The sequence below is a fragment of the Crinia signifera genome, chromosome 6, assembly GCF_055691185.1.
Source record: "Crinia signifera chromosome 6, ASM5569118v1, whole genome shotgun sequence".
NCBI lineage: Eukaryota > Metazoa > Chordata > Amphibia > Anura > Myobatrachidae > Crinia > Crinia signifera.
The window spans coordinates 54614727-54631221 of NC_139222.1; the positions used below are offsets into that span (position 1 = coordinate 54614727).

Below are 16495 nucleotides of genomic sequence, written 5' to 3' on the forward strand. Positions count from 1 at the left end.
TATTCTCTAGCTATTTAAATAGGAAACTTTTTCTTTTTATTGCCAGCACAGACATTTGGAAGAGGTCAAACAGACACAATAGCCATCACCTAAAGACTTACCACACTGTTTAGGCTCAATTCCAACTGCTTTTGGCAGCTAAACAGTGTTGAGCCTCTTTTGTAGTTTAATTTAAGACCCCCTGCTAATATCATGTCCTGAAGGTCTTTTTACATTACCAACACATGATATTTTTCAGTAAGCCAATACAGTTAGGAAACTTTTGTATTAGCTTACCTGGTGATAGAAGTAGAAGAGGGCAAAAAAGTGGCTTTAACTCACCTACAGCCATACCACATTGGATATGCCCAATCTCGTCTGATCTTGGAAGCTAAGCAGTGTTGGGCCTGGTTAGTACTTGGGTGGGAGACCACCTGGGAACACCAGGTCCTGTAGGTTTTTTCACATTACTAGCAAATTGTTTTTATTCTCTAGCTATTTAAATTGGAAACTTTTTCTTTTTATTGCCAGCACAGACATTTGGAAGAGGTCAAACAGACACAATAGCCATCACCTAAAGACTTACCACACTGATTAGGCCCAATTCCAACTGCTTTTGGCAGCTAAACAGTGTTGAGCCTCTTTAGTAGTTTAATTTAAGACCCCCTGCTAATATCATGTCCTGTAGGTCTTTTTACATTACCAACACATGATTTTTTTCAGTAAGCCAATACAGTTAGGAAACTTTTGTATTAGCTTACCTGGTGATAGAAGTAGAAGAGGGCAAAAAAGTGGCTTTATCTCTCCTACAGCCATACCACATTGGATAGGCCCAATCTCGTCTGATCTTGGAAGCTGAGCAGTGTTGGGCCTGGTTAGTACTTCGGTGGGAGACCACATGGGAACACCAGGTGCTGTAGGTTTTTTCACATTACTGGCAAATTGTTTTTATTCTCTAGCTATTTATATTGGAAACTTTTTCTTTTTATTGCCAGCACAGACATTTGGAAGAGGTCAAACAGACACAATAGCCATCACCTAAAGACATACCACACTGTTTAGGCTCAATTCCAACTGCTTTTGGCAGCTAAACAGTGTTGAGCCTCTTTTGTAGTTTAATTTAAGACCCCCTGCTAATCTCATGTACTGTAGGTCTTTTTACATTACCAACACATGATTTTTTTCAGTAAGCCAATACAGTTAGGAAACTTTTGTATTAGCTTACCTGGTGATAGAAGTAGAAGAGGGCAAAAAAGTGACTGTATCTCACCTACAGCCATACCACATTGGATAGGCCCAATCTCGTCTGATCTTGGAAGCTAAGCAGTGTTGGGCCTGGTTAGTACTTGGGTGGGAGACCACCTGGAAACACCAGGTGCTGTAGGTTTTTTCACATTACAGGCAAATTGTTTTTATTCTCTAGCTATTTAAATTGGAAACTTTTTCTTTTTATTGCCAGCACAGACATTTGGAAGAGGTCAGACAGACACAATAGCCATCACCTAAAGACTTACCACACTGTTTAGGCTCAATTCCAACTGCTTTTGTCAGCTAAACAGTGTTGAGCCTCTTTTGTAGTTTAATTTAAGACCCCCTGCTAATATCATGTCCTGTAGGTCTTTTTACATTACCAACACATGATTTTTTTCAGTAAGCCAATACAGTTAGGAAACTTTTGTATTAGCTTACCTGGTGATAGAAGTAGAAGAGTGCAAAAAAGTGCCTTTAACTCACCTACAGCAATACCACATTGGATAGGCCCAATCTCGTCTGATCTTGGAAGCTTAGCAGTGTTGGGCCTGGTTAGTACTTGGGTGGGAGACCACATGGGAACACCAGGTGCTGTAGGTTTTTTCACATTACTGGCAAATCGTTTTTATTCTCTAGCTATTTATATTGGAAACTTTTTCTTTTTATTGCCAGCACAGACATTTGGAAGAGGTCAAACAGACACAATAGCCATCACCTAAAGACTTACCACACTGTTTAGGCTCAATTCCAACTGCTTTTGGCAGCTAAACAGTGTTGAGCCTCTTTTGTAGTTTAATTTAAGACCCCCTGCTAATATCATGTCCTGTAGGTCTTTTTACATTACCAACACATGATTTTTTTCAGTAAGCCAATACAGTTAGGAAACTTTTGTATTAGCTTACCTGGTGATAGAAGTAGAAGAGTGCAAAAAAGTGCCTTTAACTCACCTACAGCAATACCACATTGGATAGGCCCAATCTCGTCTGATCTTGGAAGCTTAGCAGTGTTGGGCCTGGTTAGTACTTGGGTGGGAGACCACATGGGAACACCAGGTGCTGTAGGTTTTTTCACATTACTGGCAAATCGTTTTTATTCTCTAGCTATTTATATTGGAAACTTTTTCTTTTTATTGCCAGCACAGACATTTGGAAGAGGTCAAACAGACACAATAGCCATCACCTAAAGACTTACCACACTGTTTAGGCTCAATTCCAACTGCTTTTGGCAGCTAAACAGTGTTGAGCCTCTTTTGTAGTTTAATTTAAGACCCCCTGCTAATATCATGTCCTGTAGGTCTTTTTACATTACCAACACATGATTTTTTTCAGTAAGCCAATACAGTTAGGAAACTTTTGTATTAGCTTACCTGGTGATAGAAGTAGAAGAGGGCAAAAAAGTGGCTTTAACTCACCTACAGCCATACCACATTGGATAGGCCCAATCTCGTCTGATCTTGGAAGCTAAGCAGTGTTGGGCCTGGTTAGTACTTTGGTGGGAGACCACATGGGAACACCAGGTGCTGTAGGTTTTTTCACATTACTGGCAAATTGTTTTTATTCTCTAGCTATTTAAATAGGAAACTTTTTCTTTTTATTGCCAGCACAGACATTTGGAAGAGGTCAAACAGACACAATAGCCATCACCTAAAGACTTACCACACTGTTTAGGCCAAATTCCAACTGCTTTTGGCAGCTAAACAGTGTTGAGCCTCTTTAGTAGTTTAATTTAAGACCCCCTGCTAATATCATGTCCTGTAGGTCTTTTTACATTACCAACACATGATTTTTTTCAGTAAGCCAATACAGTTAGGAAACTTTTTTATTAGCTTACCTGGTGATAGAAGTAGAAGAGGGCAAAAAAGTGCCTTTAACTTACCTACAGCCATACCACATTGGATAGGCCCAATCTCGTCTGATCTTGGAAGCTAAGCAGTGTTGGGCCTGGTTAGCACTTGGGTGGGAGACCACATGGGAACACCAGGTGCTGTAGGTTTTTTCACATTACTGGCAAATTGTTTTTATTCTCTAGCTATTTATATTGGAAACTTTTTCTTTTTATTGCCAGCACAGACATTTGGAAGAGGTCAAACAGACACAATAGCCATCACCTAAAGACTTACCACACTGTTTAGGCTCAATTCCAACTGCTTTTGGCAGCTAAACAGTGTTGAGCCTCTTTTGTAGTTTAATTTAAGACCCCCTGCTAATATCATGTCCTGAAGGTCTTTTTACATTACCAACACATGATATTTTTCAGTAAGCCAATACAGTTAGGAAACTTTTGTATTAGCTTACCTGGTGATAGAAGTAGAAGAGGGCAAAAAAGTGGCTTTAACTCAGCTACAGCCATACCACATTGGATATGCCCAATCTCGTCTGATCTTGGAAGCTAAGCAGTGTTGGGCCTGGTTAGTACTTGGGTGGGAGACCACCTGGGAACACCAGGTCCTGTAGGTTTTTTCACATTACTGGCAAATTGTATTTATTCTCTAGCTATTTAAATAGGAAACTTTTTCTTTTTATTGCCAGCACAGACATTTGGAAGAGGTCAAACAGACACAATAGCCATCACCTAAAGACTTACCACACTGTTTAGGCCCAATTCCAACTGCTTTTGGCAGCTAAACAGTGTTGAGCCTCTTTAGTAGTTTAATTTAAGACCCCCTGCTAATATCATGTCCTGTAGGTCTTTTTACATTACCAACACATGATTTTTTTCAGTAAGCCAATACAGTTAGGAAACTTTTGTATTAGCTTACCTGGTGATAGAAGTAGAAGAGGGCAAAAAAGTGGCTTTATCTCTCCTACAGCCATACCACATTGGATAGGCCCAATCTCGTCTGATCTTGGAAGCTGAGCAGTGTTGGGCCTGGTTAGTACTTGGGTGGGAGACCACATGGGAACACCAGGTGCTGTAGGTTTTTTCACATTACTGGCAAATTGTTTGTATTCTCTAGCTATTTATATTGGAAACTTTTTCTTTTTATTGCCAGCACAGACATTTGGAAGAGGTCAAACAGACACAATAGCCATCACCTAAAGACTTACCACACTGTTTAGGCTCAATTCCAACTGCTTTTGGCAGCTAAACAGTGTTGAGCCTCTTTTGTAGTTTAATTTAAGACCCCCTGCTAATATCATGTACTGTAGGTGTTTTTACATTACCAACACATGATTTTTTTCAGTAAGCCAATACAGTTAGGAAACTTTTGTATTAGCTTACCTGGTGATAGAAGTAGAAGAGGGCAAAAAAGTGACTGTATCTCACCTACAGCCATACCACATTGGATAGGCCCAATCTCGTCTGATCTTGGAAGCTAAGCAGTGTTGGGCCTGGTTAGTACTTGGGTGGGAGACCACCTGGAAACACCAGGTGCTGTAGGTTTTTTCACATTACAGGCAAATTGTTTTTATTCTCTAGCTATTTAAATTGGAAACTTTTTCTTTTTATTGCCAGCACAGACATTTGGAAGAGGTCAAACAGACACAATAGCCATCACCTAAAGACTTACCACACTGTTTAGGCTCAATTCCAACTGCTTTTGGCAGCTAAACAGTGTTGAGCCTCTTTTGTAGTTTAATTTAAGACCCCCTGCTAATATCATGTCCTGTAGGTCTTTTTACATTACCAACACATGATTTTTTTCAGTAAGCCAATACAGTTAGGAAACTTTTGTATTAGCTTACCTGGTGATAGAAGTAGAAGAGTGCAAAAAAGTGCCTTTAACTCACCTACAGCAATACCACATTGGATAGGCCCAATCTCGTCTGATCTTGGAAGCTTAGCAGTGTTGGGCCTGGTTAGTACTTGGGTGGGAGACCACATGGGAACACCAGGTGCTGTAGGTTTTTTCACATTACTGGCAAATTGTTTTTATTCTCTAGCTATTTATATTGGAAACTTTTTCTTTTTATTGCCAGCACAGACATTTGGAAGAGGTCAAACAGACACAATAGCCATCACCTAAAGACTTACCACACTGTTTAGGCTCAATTCCAACTGCTTTTGGCAGCTAAACAGTGTTGAGCCTCTTTTGTAGTTTAATTTAAGACCCCCTGCTAATATCATGTCCTGTAGGTCTTTTTACATTACCAACACATGATTTTTTTCAGTAAGCCAATGCAGTTAGGAAAATTTTGTATTAGCTTACCTGGTGATAGAAGTAGAAGAGGGCAAAAAAGTGGCTTTAACTCAGCTACAGCCATACCACATTGGATATGCCCAATCTCGTCTGATCTTGGAAGCTTAGCAGTGTTGGGCCTGGTTAGTACTTGGGTGGGAGACCACATGGGAACACCAGGTGCTGTAGGTTTTTTCACATTACTGGCAAATTGTTTTTATTCTCTAGCTATTTATATTGGAAACTTTTTCTTTTTATTGCCAGCACAGACATTTGGAAGAGGTCAAACAGACACAATAGCCATCACCTAAAGACTTACCACACTGTTTAGGCTCAATTCCAACTGCTTTTGGCAGCTAAACAGTGTTGAGCCTCTTTTGTAGTTTAATTTAAGACCCCCTGCTAATATCATGTCCTGTAGGTCTTTTTACATTACCAACACATGATTTTTTTCAGTAAGCCAATGCAGTTAGGAAAATTTTGTATTAGCTTACCTGGTGATAGAAGTAGAAGAGGGCAAAAAAGTGGCTTTAACTCAGCTACAGCCATACCACATTGGATATGCCCAATCTCGTCTGATCTTGGAAGCTAAGCAGTGTTGGGCCTGGTTAGTACTTGGGTGGGAGACCACCTGGGAACACCAGGTGCTGTAGGTTTTTTCACATTACTGGCAAATTGTTTTTATTCTCTAGCTATTTATATTGGAAACTTTTTCTTTTTATTGCCAGCACAGACATTTGGAAGAGGTCAAACAGACACAATTGCCATCACCTAAAGACTTACCACACTGTTTAGGCCCAATTCCAACTGCTTTTGGCAGCTAAACAGTGTTGAGCCTGTTTAGTAGTTAAATTTAAGACCCCCTGCTAATATCATGTCCCGTAGGTCTTTTTACATTACCAACACATGATTTTTTTTAAGTAAGCCAATACAGTTAGGAAACTTTTTTATTAGCTTTCCTGGTGATAGAAGTAGAAGAGGGCAAAAAAGTGCCTGTTTCTCACCTACAGCCATTCCACATTGGATAGGCCCAATCTCGTCTGATCTTGGAAGCTAAGCAGTGTTGGGCCTGGTTAGTACTTGGGTGGGAGACCACCTGGGAACACCAGGTGCTGTAGGTTTTTTCACATTACTGGCAAATTGTTTTTATTCTCTAGCTATTTAAATTGGAAACTTTTTCTTTTTATTGCCAGCACAGACATTTGGAAGAGGTCAAACAGACACAATAGCCATCACCTAAAAACTTACCACACTGTTTAGGCTCAATTCCAACTGCTTTTGGCAGCTAAACAGTGTTGAGCCTCTTTTGTAGTTTAATTTAAGACCCCCTGCTAATATCATGTCCTGTAGGTCTTTTTACATTACCAACACATGATTTTTTTCAGTAAGCCAATGCAGTTAGGAAAATTTTGTATTAGCTTACCTGGTGATAGAAGTAGAAGAGGGCAAAAAAGTGGCTTTAACTCAGCTACAGCCATACCACATTGGATATGCCCAATCTCGTCTGATCTTGGAAGCTTAGCAGTGTTGGGCCTGGTTAGTACTTGGGTGGGAGACCACATGGGAACACCAGGTGCTGTAGGTTTTTTCACATTACTGGCAAATTGTTTTTATTCTCTAGCTATTTATATTGGAAACTTTTTCTTTTTATTGCCAGCACAGACATTTGGAAGAGGTCAAACAGACACAATAGCCATCACCTAAAGACTTACCACACTGTTTAGGCTCAATTCCAACTGCTTTTGGCAGCTAAACAGTGTTGAGCCTCTTTTGTAGTTTAATTTAAGACCCCCTGCTAATATCATGTCCTGTAGGTCTTTTTACATTACCAACACATGATTTTTTTCAGTAAGCCAATGCAGTTAGGAAAATTTTGTATTAGCTTACCTGGTGATAGAAGTAGAAGAGGGCAAAAAAGTGGCTTTAACTCAGCTACAGCCATACCACATTGGATATGCCCAATCTCGTCTGATCTTGGAAGCTAAGCAGTGTTGGGCCTGGTTAGTACTTGGGTGGGAGACCACCTGGGAACACCAGGTGCTGTAGGTTTTTTCACATTACTGGCAAATTGTTTTTATTCTCTAGCTATTTATATTGGAAACTTTTTCTTTTTATTGCCAGCACAGACATTTGGAAGAGGTCAAACAGACACAATTGCCATCACCTAAAGACTTACCACACTGTTTAGGCCCAATTCCAACTGCTTTTGGCAGCTAAACAGTGTTGAGCCTGTTTAGTAGTTAAATTTAAGACCCCCTGCTAATATCATGTCCCGTAGGTCTTTTTACATTACCAACACATGATTTTTTTTAAGTAAGCCAATACAGTTAGGAAACTTTTTTATTAGCTTTCCTGGTGATAGAAGTAGAAGAGGGCAAAAAAGTGCCTGTTTCTCACCTACAGCCATTCCACATTGGATAGGCCCAATCTCGTCTGATCTTGGAAGCTAAGCAGTGTTGGGCCTGGTTAGTACTTGGGTGGGAGACCACCTGGGAACACCAGGTGCTGTAGGTTTTTTCACATTACTGGCAAATTGTTTTTATTCTCTAGCTATTTAAATTGGAAACTTTTTCTTTTTATTGCCAGCACAGACATTTGGAAGAGGTCAAACAGACACAATAGCCATCACCTAAAAACTTACCACACTGTTTAGGCTCAATTCCAACTGCTTTTGGCAGCTAAACAGTGTTGAGCCTCTTTTGTAGTTTAATTTAAGACCCCCTGCTAATATCATGTCCTGTAGGTCTTTTTACATTACCAACACATGATTTTTTTCAGTAAGCCAATACAGTTAGGAAACTTTTGTATTAGCTTACCTGGTGATAGAAGTAGAAGAGGGCAAAAAAGTGCCTTTAACTCACCTACAGCCATACCACATTGGATAGGCCCAATCTCGTCTGATCTTGGAAGCTAAGCAGTGTTGGGCCTGGTTAGCACTTGGGTGGGAGACCACATGGGAACACCAGGTGCTGTAGGTATTTTCACATTACTGGCAAATTGTTTTTCTTCTCTAGCTATTTATATTGGACACTTTTTCTTTTTATTGCCAGCACAGACATTTGGAAGAGGTCAAACAGACACAATACCCATCACCTAAAGACTTACCACACTGTTTAGGCTCAATTCCAACTGCTTTTGGCAGCTAAACAGTGTTGAGCCTCTTTTGTAGTTTAATTTAAGACCCCCTGCTAATATCATGTCCTGTAGGTCTTTTTACATTACCAACACATGATTTTTTTCAGTAAGCCAATACAGTTAGGAAACTTTTGTATTAGCTTACCTGGTGATAGAAGTAGAAGAGGGCAAAAAAGTGGCTTTAACTTAGCTACAGCCATACCACATTGGATATGCCCAATCTCGTCTGATCTTGGAAGCCTTGCAGTGTTGGGCCTGGTTAGTACTTGGGTGTGAGACCACATGGGAACACCAGGTGCTGTAGGTTTTTTCACATTACTGGCAAATTGTTTTTATTCTCTAGCTATTTATATTGGAAACTTTTTCTTTTTATTGCCAGTACAGACATTTGGAAGAGGTCAAACAGACACAATAGCCATCACCTAAAGACTTACCACACTGTTTAGGCCCAATTCCAACTGCTTTTGGCAGCTAAACAGTGTTGAGCCTCTTTAGTAGTTTAATTTAAGACCCCCTGCTAATATCATGTCCTGTAGGTCTTTTTACATTACCAACACATGATTTTTTTCAGTAAGCCAATACAGTTAGGAAACTTTTTTATTAGCTTACCTGGTGATAGAAGTAGAAGAGGGCATAAAAGTGCCTGTACCTCACCTACAGCCATACCACATTGGATAGGTCCAATCTCGTCTGATCTTAGAAGCTAAGCAGTGTTGGGCCTGGTTAGTACTTGGGTGGGAGACCACATGGGAACACCAGGTGCTGTAGGTTTTTTCACATTACTTGCAAATTGTTTTTATTCTCTAGCTATTTAAATTGGAAACTTTTTCTTTTTATTGCCAGCACAGACATTTGGAAGAGGTCAAACAGACACAATAGCCATCACCTAAAGACTTACCACACTGTTTAGGCTCAATTCCAACTGCTTTTGGCAGCTAAACAGTGTTGAGCCTCTTTTGTAGTTTAATTTAAGACCCCCTGCTAATATCATGTCCTGTAGGTCTTTTTACATTACCAACACATGATTTTTTTCAGTAAGCCAATACAGTTAGGAAACTTTTGTATTAGCTTACCTGGTGATAGAAGTAGAAGAGGGCAAAAAAGTGCTTGTATCTCACCTACAGCCATACCACATTGGATAGGCCCAATCTTGTCTGATCTTGGAAGCTAAGCGGTGTTGGGCCTGGTTAGTACTTGGGTGGGAGACCACCTGGGAACACCAGGTACTGTAGGTTTTTTCACATTACTGGCAAATTGTTTTTATTCTCTAGCTATTTATATTGGAAACTTTTTCTTTTTATTGCCAGCACAGACATTTGGAAGAGGTCAAACAGACACAATAGCCATCACCTAAAGACTTACCACACTGTTTAGGCTCAATTATAACTGCTTTTGGCAGCTAAACAGTGTTGAGCCTCTTTTGTAGTTTAATTTAAGACCCCCTGCTAATATCATGTCCTGTAGGTCTTTTTACATTACCAACACATGATTTTTTTCAGTAAGCCAATACAGTTAGGAAACTTTTGTATTAGCTTACCTGGTGATAGAAGTAGAAGAGGGCAAAAAAGTGGCTTTAACTCACCTACAGCCATACCACATTGGATAGGCCCAATCTCGTCTGATCTTGGAAGCTAAGCAGTGTTGGGCCTGGTTAGTACTTGGGTGGGAGACCATATGGGAACACCAGGTGCTGTAGGTTTTTTCACATTACTGGCAAATTGTTTTTATTCTCTAGCTATTTAAATTGGAAACTTTTTCTTTTTATTGCCAGCACAGACATTTGGAAGAGGTCAAACAGACACAATAGCCATCACCTAAAGACTTACCACACTGTTTAGGCCCAATTCCAACTGCTTTTGGCAGCTAAACAGTGTTGAGCCTCTTTAGTAGTTTAATTTAAGACCCCCTGCTAATATCATGTCCTGTAGGTCTTTTTACATTACCAACACATGATTTTTTTCAGAAAGCCAATACAGTTAGGAAACTTTTGTATTAGCTTACCTGGTGATAGAAGTAGAAGAGGGCAAAAAAGTGCCTTTAACTCACCTACAGCCATACCACATTGGATAGGCCCAATCTCGTCTGATCTTGGAAGCTAAGCAGTGTTGGGCCTGGTTAGTGCTTGGGTGGGAGACCACCTGGGAACACCAGGTGCTGTAGGTTTTTTCACATTACTGGCAAATTGTTTTTATTCTCTAGCTATTTATATTGGAAACTTTTTCTTTTTATTGCCAGTACAGACATTTGGAAGAGGTCAAACAGACACAATAGCCATCACCTAAAGACTTACCACACTGTTTAGGCCCAATTCCAACTGCTTTTGGTAGCTAAACAGTGTTGAGCCTGTTTAGTAGTTAAATTTAAGACCCCCTGCTAATATCATGTCCTGTAGGTCTTTTTACATTACCAACACATGATTTTTTTTAAGTAAGCCAATACAGTTAGGAAACTTTTTTATTAGCTTACCTGGTGATAGAAGTAGAAGAGGGCAAAAAAGTGCCTGTATCTCACCTACAGCCATACCACATTGGATAGGCCCAATCTCGTCCGATCTTGGAAGCTAAGCAGTGTTGGGCCTGGTTAGTTCTTGGGTGGGAGACCACCTGGGAACACCAGGTGCTGTAGGTTTTTTCACATTACTTGCAAATTGTTTTTATTCTCTAGCTATTTAAATTGGAAACTTTTTCTTTTTATTGCCAGTACAGACATATGGAAGAGGTCAAACAGACACAATAGCCATCACCTAAAGACTTACCACACTGTTTAGGCCCAATTCCAACTGCTTTTGGCAGCTAAACAGTGTTGAGCCTGTTTAGTAGTTAAATTTAAGACCCCCTGCTAATATCATGTCCTGTAGGTCTTTTTACATTACCAACACATGATTTTTTTCAGTAAGCCAATACAGTTAGGAAACTTTTGTATTAGCTTACCTGGTGATAGAAGTAGAAGAGGGCAAAAAAGTGCCTGTATCTCACCTACAGCCATACCACATTGGATAGGCCCAATCTCGTCTGATCTTGGAAGCTAAGCAGTGTTGGGCCTGGTTAGTACTTGGGTGGGAGACCACCTGGGAACACCAGGTGCTGTAGGTTTTTTCACATTACTTGCAAATTGTTTTTATTCTCTAGCTATTTAAATTGGAAACTTTTTCTTTTTATTGCCAGTACAGACATATGGAAGAGGTCAAACAGACACAATAGCCATCACCTAAAGACTTACCACACTGTTTAGGCCCAATTCCAACTGCTTTTGGCAGCTAAACAGTGTTGAGCCTGTTTAGTAGTTAAATTTAAGACCCCCTGCTAATATCATGTCCTGTAGGTCTTTTTACATTACCAACACATGATTTTTTTCAGTAAGCCAATACAGTTAGGAAACTTTTGTATTAGCTTACCTGGTGATAGAAGTAGAAGAGGGCAAAAAAGTGCCTTTAACTCACCTACAGCCATACCACATTGGATAGGCCCAATCTCGTCTGATCTTGGAAGCTAAGCAGTGTTGGGCCTGGTTAGTACTTGGGTGGGAGACCACCTGGGAACACCAGGTGCTGTAGGTTTTTTCACATTACTGGCAAATTGTTTTTATTCTCTAGCTATTTATATTGGAAACTTTTTCTTTTTATTGCCAGTACAGACATTTGGAAGAGGTCAAACAGACACAATAGCCATCACCTAAAGACTTACCACACTGTTTAGGCCCAATTCCAACTGCTTTTGGTAGCTAAACAGTGTTGAGCCTGTTTAGTAGTTAAATTTAAGACCCCCTGCTAATATCATGTCCTGTAGGTCTTTTTACATTACCAACACATGATTTTTTTTAAGTAAGCCAATACAGTTAGGAAACTTTTTTATTAGCTTACCTGGTGATAGAAGTAGAAGAGGGCAAAAAAGTGCCTGTATCTCACCTACAGCCATACCACATTGGATAGGCCCAATCTCGTCTGATCTTGGAAGCTAAGCAGTGTTGGGCCTGGTTAGTACTTGGGTGGGAGACCTCCTGGGAACACCAGGTGCTGTAGGTTTTTTCACATTACTTGCAAATTGTTTTTATTCTCTAGCTATTTAAATTGGAAACTTTTTCTTTTTATTGCCAGCACAGACATTTGGAAGAGGTCAAACAGACACAATGGCCATCACCTAAAGACTTACCACACTGTTTAGGCTCAATTATAACTGCTTTTGGCAGCTAAACAGTGTTGAGCCTCTTTTGTAGTTTAATTTAAGACCCCCTGCTAATATCATGTCCTGTAGGTCTTTTTACATTACCAACACATGATTTTTTTCAGTAAGCCAATACAGTTAGGAAACTTTTGTATTAGCTTACCTGGTGATAGAAGTAGAAGAGGGCAAAAAAGTGGCTTTAACTCACCTACAGCCATACCACATTGGATAGGCCCAATCTCGTCTGATCTTGGAAGCTAAGCAGTGTTGGGCCTGGTTAGTACTTGGGTGGGAGACCACATGGGAACACCAGGTGCTGTAGGTTTTTTCACATTACTGGCAAATTGTTTTTATTCTCTAGCTATTTAAATTGGAAACTTTTTCTTTTTATTGCCAGCACAGACATTTGGAAGAGGTCAAACAGACACAATAGCCATCACCTAAAGACTTACCACACTGTTTAGGCCCAATTCCAACTGCTTTTGGCAGCTAAACAGTGTTGAGCCTCTTTAGTAGTTTAATTTAAGACCCCCTGCTAATATCATGTCCTGTAGGTCTTTTTACATTACCAACACATGATTTATTTCAGAAAGCCAATACAGTTAGGAAACTTTTTTATTAGCTTACCTGGTGATAGAAGTAGAAGAGGGCAAAAAAGTGCCTGTATCTCACCTTCAGCCATACCACATTGGATAGGCCCAAACTCGTCTGATCTTGGAAGCTAAGCAGTGTTGGGCCTGGTTAGTACTTGGATGGGAGACCACATGGGAACACCAGGTGCTGTAGGTTTTTTCACATTACAGGCAAATTGTTTTTATTCTCTAGCTATTTAAATTGGAAACTTTTTCTTTTTATTGCCAGTACAGACATTTGGAAGAGGTCAAACAGACACAATAGCCATCACCTAAAGACTTACCACACTGTTTAGGCCCAATTCCAACTGCTTTTGGCAGCTAAACAGTGTTGAGCCTCTTTAGTAGTTTAATTTAAGACCCCCTGCTAATATCATGTCCTGTAGGTCTTTTTACATTACCAACACATGATTTTTTTCAGTAAGCCAATACAGTTAGGAAACTTTTTTATTAGCTTACCTGGTGATAGAGGTAGAAGAGGGCATAAAAGTGCCTGTATCTCACCTACAGCCATACCACATTGGATAGGCCCAAACTCGTCTGATCTTGGAAGCTAAGCAGTGTTGGGCCTGGTTAGTACTTGGATGGGAGACCACATGGGAACACCAGATGTTGTAGGTTTTTTCACATTACAGGCAAATTGTTTTTATTCTCTAGCTATTTAAATTGGAAACTTTTTCTTTTTATTGCCAGTACAGACATTTGGAAGAGGTCAAACAGACACAATAGCCATCACCTAAAGACTTACCACACTGTTTAGGCCCAATTCCAACTGCTTTTGGCAGCTAAACAGTGTTGAGCCTCTTTAGTAGTTTAATTTAAGACCCCCTGCTAATATCATGTCCTGTAGGTCTTTTTACATTACCAACACATGATTTTTTTCAGTAAGCCAATACAGTTAGGAAACTTTTTTATTAGCTTACCTGGTGATAGAAGTAGAAGAGGGCATAAAAGTGCCTGTATCTCACCTACAGCCATACCACATTGGATAGGCCCAATCTCGTCTGATCTTGGAAGCTAAGCAGTGTTGGGCCTGGTTAGTACTTGGGTGGGAGACCACATGGGAACACCAGGTGTTGTAGGTTTTTTCACATTACAGGCAAATTGTTTTTATTCTCTAGCTATTTAAATTGGAAACTTTTTCTTTTTATTGCCAGTACAGACATATGGAAGAGGTCAAACAGACACAATAGCCATCACCTAAAGACTTACCACACTGTTTAGGCCCAATTCCAACTGCTTTTGGCAGCTAAACAGTGTTGAGCCTGTTTAGTAGTTAAATTTAAGACCCCCTGCTAATATCATGTCCTGTAGGTCTTTTTACATTACCAACACATGATTTTTTTCAGTAAGCCAATACAGTTAGGAAACTTTTGTATTAGCTTACCTGGTGATCGAAGTAGAAGAGGGCAAAAAAGTGCCTGTATCTCACCTACAGCCATACCACATTGGATAGGCCCAATCTCGTCTGATCTTGGAAGCTAAGCAGTGTTGGGCCTGGTTAGTACTTGGGTGGGAGACCACATGGGAACACCAGGTGCTGTAGGTTTTTTCACATTACAGGCAAATTGTTTTTATTCTCTAGCTATTTAAATTGGAAACTTTTTCTTTTTATTGCCAGTACAGACATATGGAAGAGGTCAAACAGACACAATAGCCATCACCTAAAGACTTACCACACTGTTTAGGCCCAATTCCAACTGCTTTTGGCAGCTAAACAGTGTTGAGCCTGTTTAGTAGTTAAATTTAAGACCCCCTGCTAATATCATGTCCTGTAGGTCTTTTTACATTACCAACACATGATTTTTTTCAGTAAGCCAATACAGTTAGGAAACTTTTGTATTAGCTTACCTGGTGATAGAAGTAGAAGAGGGCAAAAAAGTGCCTGTATCTCACCTACAGCCATACCACATTGGATAGGCCCAATCTCGTCTGATTTTGGAAGCTAAGCAGTGTTGGGCCTGGTTAGTACTTGGGTGGGAGACCACCTGGGAACACCAGGTACTGTAGGTTTTTTCACATTACTGGCAAATTGTTTTTATTCTCTAGCTATTTATATTGGAAACTTTTTCTTTTTATTGCCAGCACAGACATTTGGAAGAGGTCAAACAGACACAATAGCCATCACCTAAAGACTTACCACACTGTTTAGGCTCAATTCCAACTGCTTTTGGCAGCTAAACAGTGTTGAGCCTCTTTTGTAGTTTAATTTAAGACCCCCTGCTAATATCATGTCCTGTAGGTCTTTTTACATTACCAACACATGATTTTTTTCAGTAAGCCAATACAGTTAGGAAACTTTTGTATTAGCTTACCTGGTGATAGAAGTAGAAGAGGGCAAAAAAGTGCCTTTAACTCGCCTACAGCCATACCACATTGGATAGGCCCAATCTCGTCTGATCTTGGAAGCTAAGCAGTGTTGGGCCTGGTTAGTACTTGGGTGGGAAACCACCTGGGAACACCAGGTGCTGTAGGTTTTTTCACATTACTGGCAAATTGTTTTTATTCTCTAGCTATTTATATTGGAAACTTTTTCTTTTTATTGCCAGCACAGACATTTGGAAGAGGTCAAACAGACACAATAGCCATCACCTAAATACTTACCACACTGTTTAGGCTCAATTATAACTGCTTTTGGCAGCTAAACAGTGTTGAGCCTCTTTTGTAGTTTAATTTAAGACCCCCTGCTAATATCATGTCCTGTAGGTCTTTTTACATTACCAACACATGATTTTTTTCAGTAAGCCAATACAGTTAGGAAACTTTTGTATTAGCTTACCTGGTGATAGAAGTAGAAGAGGGCAAAAAAGTGCCTTTGATTCACCTACAGCCATACCACATTGGATAGGCCCAATCTCGCCTGATCTTGGAAGCTAAGCAGTGTTGGGCCTGGTTAGTACTTGGGTGGGAGACCACATGGGAACACCAGGTGCTGTAGGTTTTTTCACATTACTGGCAAATTGTTTTTATTCTCTAGCTATTTAAATTGGAAACTTTTTCGGTACTTATGTAGTATCTGGGCTGCCGATTTCTAAATCGGGTACATCGCATCGCATCGCATGCGACCATCGGATGCGATGCGATGCGATGCGATGACCCGATTTTTCCATAGGAATCAATGTTAAAATGGACTGAGTCCATTTTAACATGGAATTCAATGGGAAAAAGGGGTCCTTTTCATACCCCTACTATCCAAGTGGGCATGGAGTTGGATATAA

The 16495-nt window shown here is 40.1% G+C and overlaps 33 non-coding genes and 2 pseudogenes across 33 annotated transcripts; all 35 read left to right on the forward strand.

Moving 5' to 3' along the window:
• Window positions 1-319: 319 nt before the first annotated feature.
• LOC146014219 (5S ribosomal RNA) lies at window positions 320-438 on the forward strand. Its single transcript, XR_014447170.1, has one exon. It is a non-coding gene; the product is annotated as a 5S ribosomal RNA (ribosomal RNA).
• Window positions 439-783: 345 nt separating this feature from the next.
• LOC146010286 (5S ribosomal RNA) lies at window positions 784-902 on the forward strand. Its single transcript, XR_014444801.1, has one exon. It is a non-coding gene; the product is annotated as a 5S ribosomal RNA (ribosomal RNA).
• Window positions 903-1247: 345 nt separating this feature from the next.
• On the forward strand, window positions 1248-1366 carry LOC146015357 (5S ribosomal RNA). Its single transcript, XR_014448281.1, has one exon. It is a non-coding gene; the product is annotated as a 5S ribosomal RNA (ribosomal RNA).
• A 345-nt stretch (window positions 1367-1711) lies between these two features.
• On the forward strand, window positions 1712-1830 carry LOC146017391 (5S ribosomal RNA). Its single transcript, XR_014450266.1, has one exon. It is a non-coding gene; the product is annotated as a 5S ribosomal RNA (ribosomal RNA).
• A 345-nt stretch (window positions 1831-2175) lies between these two features.
• LOC146017392 (5S ribosomal RNA) lies at window positions 2176-2294 on the forward strand. The gene has a single exon (XR_014450267.1). It is a non-coding gene; the product is annotated as a 5S ribosomal RNA (ribosomal RNA).
• Window positions 2295-2639: 345 nt separating this feature from the next.
• On the forward strand, window positions 2640-2758 carry LOC146014033 (5S ribosomal RNA). The gene has a single exon (XR_014446992.1). It is a non-coding gene; the product is annotated as a 5S ribosomal RNA (ribosomal RNA).
• A 345-nt stretch (window positions 2759-3103) lies between these two features.
• Window positions 3104-3222, forward strand: LOC146016851 (5S ribosomal RNA). The gene has a single exon (XR_014449734.1). It is a non-coding gene; the product is annotated as a 5S ribosomal RNA (ribosomal RNA).
• A 345-nt stretch (window positions 3223-3567) lies between these two features.
• On the forward strand, window positions 3568-3686 carry LOC146016401 (5S ribosomal RNA). Its single transcript, XR_014449294.1, has one exon. It is a non-coding gene; the product is annotated as a 5S ribosomal RNA (ribosomal RNA).
• Window positions 3687-4031: 345 nt separating this feature from the next.
• LOC146017363 (5S ribosomal RNA) lies at window positions 4032-4150 on the forward strand. Its single transcript, XR_014450238.1, has one exon. It is a non-coding gene; the product is annotated as a 5S ribosomal RNA (ribosomal RNA).
• A 345-nt stretch (window positions 4151-4495) lies between these two features.
• LOC146015359 (5S ribosomal RNA) lies at window positions 4496-4614 on the forward strand. Its single transcript, XR_014448283.1, has one exon. It is a non-coding gene; the product is annotated as a 5S ribosomal RNA (ribosomal RNA).
• Window positions 4615-4959: 345 nt separating this feature from the next.
• Window positions 4960-5078, forward strand: LOC146017393 (5S ribosomal RNA). Its single transcript, XR_014450268.1, has one exon. It is a non-coding gene; the product is annotated as a 5S ribosomal RNA (ribosomal RNA).
• A 345-nt stretch (window positions 5079-5423) lies between these two features.
• On the forward strand, window positions 5424-5542 carry LOC146016650 (5S ribosomal RNA). The gene has a single exon (XR_014449534.1). It is a non-coding gene; the product is annotated as a 5S ribosomal RNA (ribosomal RNA).
• A 345-nt stretch (window positions 5543-5887) lies between these two features.
• On the forward strand, window positions 5888-6006 carry LOC146017068 (5S ribosomal RNA). Its single transcript, XR_014449942.1, has one exon. It is a non-coding gene; the product is annotated as a 5S ribosomal RNA (ribosomal RNA).
• A 346-nt stretch (window positions 6007-6352) lies between these two features.
• LOC146014539 (5S ribosomal RNA) lies at window positions 6353-6471 on the forward strand. Its single transcript, XR_014447490.1, has one exon. It is a non-coding gene; the product is annotated as a 5S ribosomal RNA (ribosomal RNA).
• A 345-nt stretch (window positions 6472-6816) lies between these two features.
• Window positions 6817-6935, forward strand: LOC146016652 (5S ribosomal RNA). Its single transcript, XR_014449535.1, has one exon. It is a non-coding gene; the product is annotated as a 5S ribosomal RNA (ribosomal RNA).
• A 345-nt stretch (window positions 6936-7280) lies between these two features.
• LOC146017080 (5S ribosomal RNA) lies at window positions 7281-7399 on the forward strand. The gene has a single exon (XR_014449954.1). It is a non-coding gene; the product is annotated as a 5S ribosomal RNA (ribosomal RNA).
• Window positions 7400-7745: 346 nt separating this feature from the next.
• Window positions 7746-7864, forward strand: LOC146014540 (5S ribosomal RNA). The gene has a single exon (XR_014447491.1). It is a non-coding gene; the product is annotated as a 5S ribosomal RNA (ribosomal RNA).
• A 345-nt stretch (window positions 7865-8209) lies between these two features.
• Window positions 8210-8328, forward strand: LOC146017221 (5S ribosomal RNA). Its single transcript, XR_014450092.1, has one exon. It is a non-coding gene; the product is annotated as a 5S ribosomal RNA (ribosomal RNA).
• A 345-nt stretch (window positions 8329-8673) lies between these two features.
• LOC146011478 (5S ribosomal RNA) lies at window positions 8674-8792 on the forward strand (annotated as a pseudogene).
• Window positions 8793-9137: 345 nt separating this feature from the next.
• Window positions 9138-9256, forward strand: LOC146017507 (5S ribosomal RNA). Its single transcript, XR_014450376.1, has one exon. It is a non-coding gene; the product is annotated as a 5S ribosomal RNA (ribosomal RNA).
• Window positions 9257-9601: 345 nt separating this feature from the next.
• Window positions 9602-9720, forward strand: LOC146017384 (5S ribosomal RNA). The gene has a single exon (XR_014450259.1). It is a non-coding gene; the product is annotated as a 5S ribosomal RNA (ribosomal RNA).
• Window positions 9721-10065: 345 nt separating this feature from the next.
• On the forward strand, window positions 10066-10184 carry LOC146014185 (5S ribosomal RNA). Its single transcript, XR_014447138.1, has one exon. It is a non-coding gene; the product is annotated as a 5S ribosomal RNA (ribosomal RNA).
• Window positions 10185-10529: 345 nt separating this feature from the next.
• Window positions 10530-10648, forward strand: LOC146015796 (5S ribosomal RNA). Its single transcript, XR_014448706.1, has one exon. It is a non-coding gene; the product is annotated as a 5S ribosomal RNA (ribosomal RNA).
• A 346-nt stretch (window positions 10649-10994) lies between these two features.
• On the forward strand, window positions 10995-11113 carry LOC146015256 (5S ribosomal RNA). Its single transcript, XR_014448183.1, has one exon. It is a non-coding gene; the product is annotated as a 5S ribosomal RNA (ribosomal RNA).
• Window positions 11114-11458: 345 nt separating this feature from the next.
• Window positions 11459-11577, forward strand: LOC146013819 (5S ribosomal RNA). Its single transcript, XR_014446786.1, has one exon. It is a non-coding gene; the product is annotated as a 5S ribosomal RNA (ribosomal RNA).
• Window positions 11578-11922: 345 nt separating this feature from the next.
• On the forward strand, window positions 11923-12041 carry LOC146013831 (5S ribosomal RNA). Its single transcript, XR_014446798.1, has one exon. It is a non-coding gene; the product is annotated as a 5S ribosomal RNA (ribosomal RNA).
• A 346-nt stretch (window positions 12042-12387) lies between these two features.
• LOC146013259 (5S ribosomal RNA) lies at window positions 12388-12506 on the forward strand. Its single transcript, XR_014446239.1, has one exon. It is a non-coding gene; the product is annotated as a 5S ribosomal RNA (ribosomal RNA).
• A 345-nt stretch (window positions 12507-12851) lies between these two features.
• Window positions 12852-12970, forward strand: LOC146011208 (5S ribosomal RNA). The gene has a single exon (XR_014444914.1). It is a non-coding gene; the product is annotated as a 5S ribosomal RNA (ribosomal RNA).
• A 345-nt stretch (window positions 12971-13315) lies between these two features.
• On the forward strand, window positions 13316-13434 carry LOC146016671 (5S ribosomal RNA). Its single transcript, XR_014449554.1, has one exon. It is a non-coding gene; the product is annotated as a 5S ribosomal RNA (ribosomal RNA).
• A 345-nt stretch (window positions 13435-13779) lies between these two features.
• Window positions 13780-13898, forward strand: LOC146010662 (5S ribosomal RNA; annotated as a pseudogene).
• A 345-nt stretch (window positions 13899-14243) lies between these two features.
• Window positions 14244-14362, forward strand: LOC146014607 (5S ribosomal RNA). Its single transcript, XR_014447556.1, has one exon. It is a non-coding gene; the product is annotated as a 5S ribosomal RNA (ribosomal RNA).
• Window positions 14363-14707: 345 nt separating this feature from the next.
• Window positions 14708-14826, forward strand: LOC146011219 (5S ribosomal RNA). The gene has a single exon (XR_014444915.1). It is a non-coding gene; the product is annotated as a 5S ribosomal RNA (ribosomal RNA).
• A 345-nt stretch (window positions 14827-15171) lies between these two features.
• LOC146016705 (5S ribosomal RNA) lies at window positions 15172-15290 on the forward strand. Its single transcript, XR_014449587.1, has one exon. It is a non-coding gene; the product is annotated as a 5S ribosomal RNA (ribosomal RNA).
• A 345-nt stretch (window positions 15291-15635) lies between these two features.
• On the forward strand, window positions 15636-15754 carry LOC146015116 (5S ribosomal RNA). The gene has a single exon (XR_014448047.1). It is a non-coding gene; the product is annotated as a 5S ribosomal RNA (ribosomal RNA).
• Window positions 15755-16099: 345 nt separating this feature from the next.
• On the forward strand, window positions 16100-16218 carry LOC146015783 (5S ribosomal RNA). Its single transcript, XR_014448693.1, has one exon. It is a non-coding gene; the product is annotated as a 5S ribosomal RNA (ribosomal RNA).
• Window positions 16219-16495: the final 277 nt, after the last annotated feature.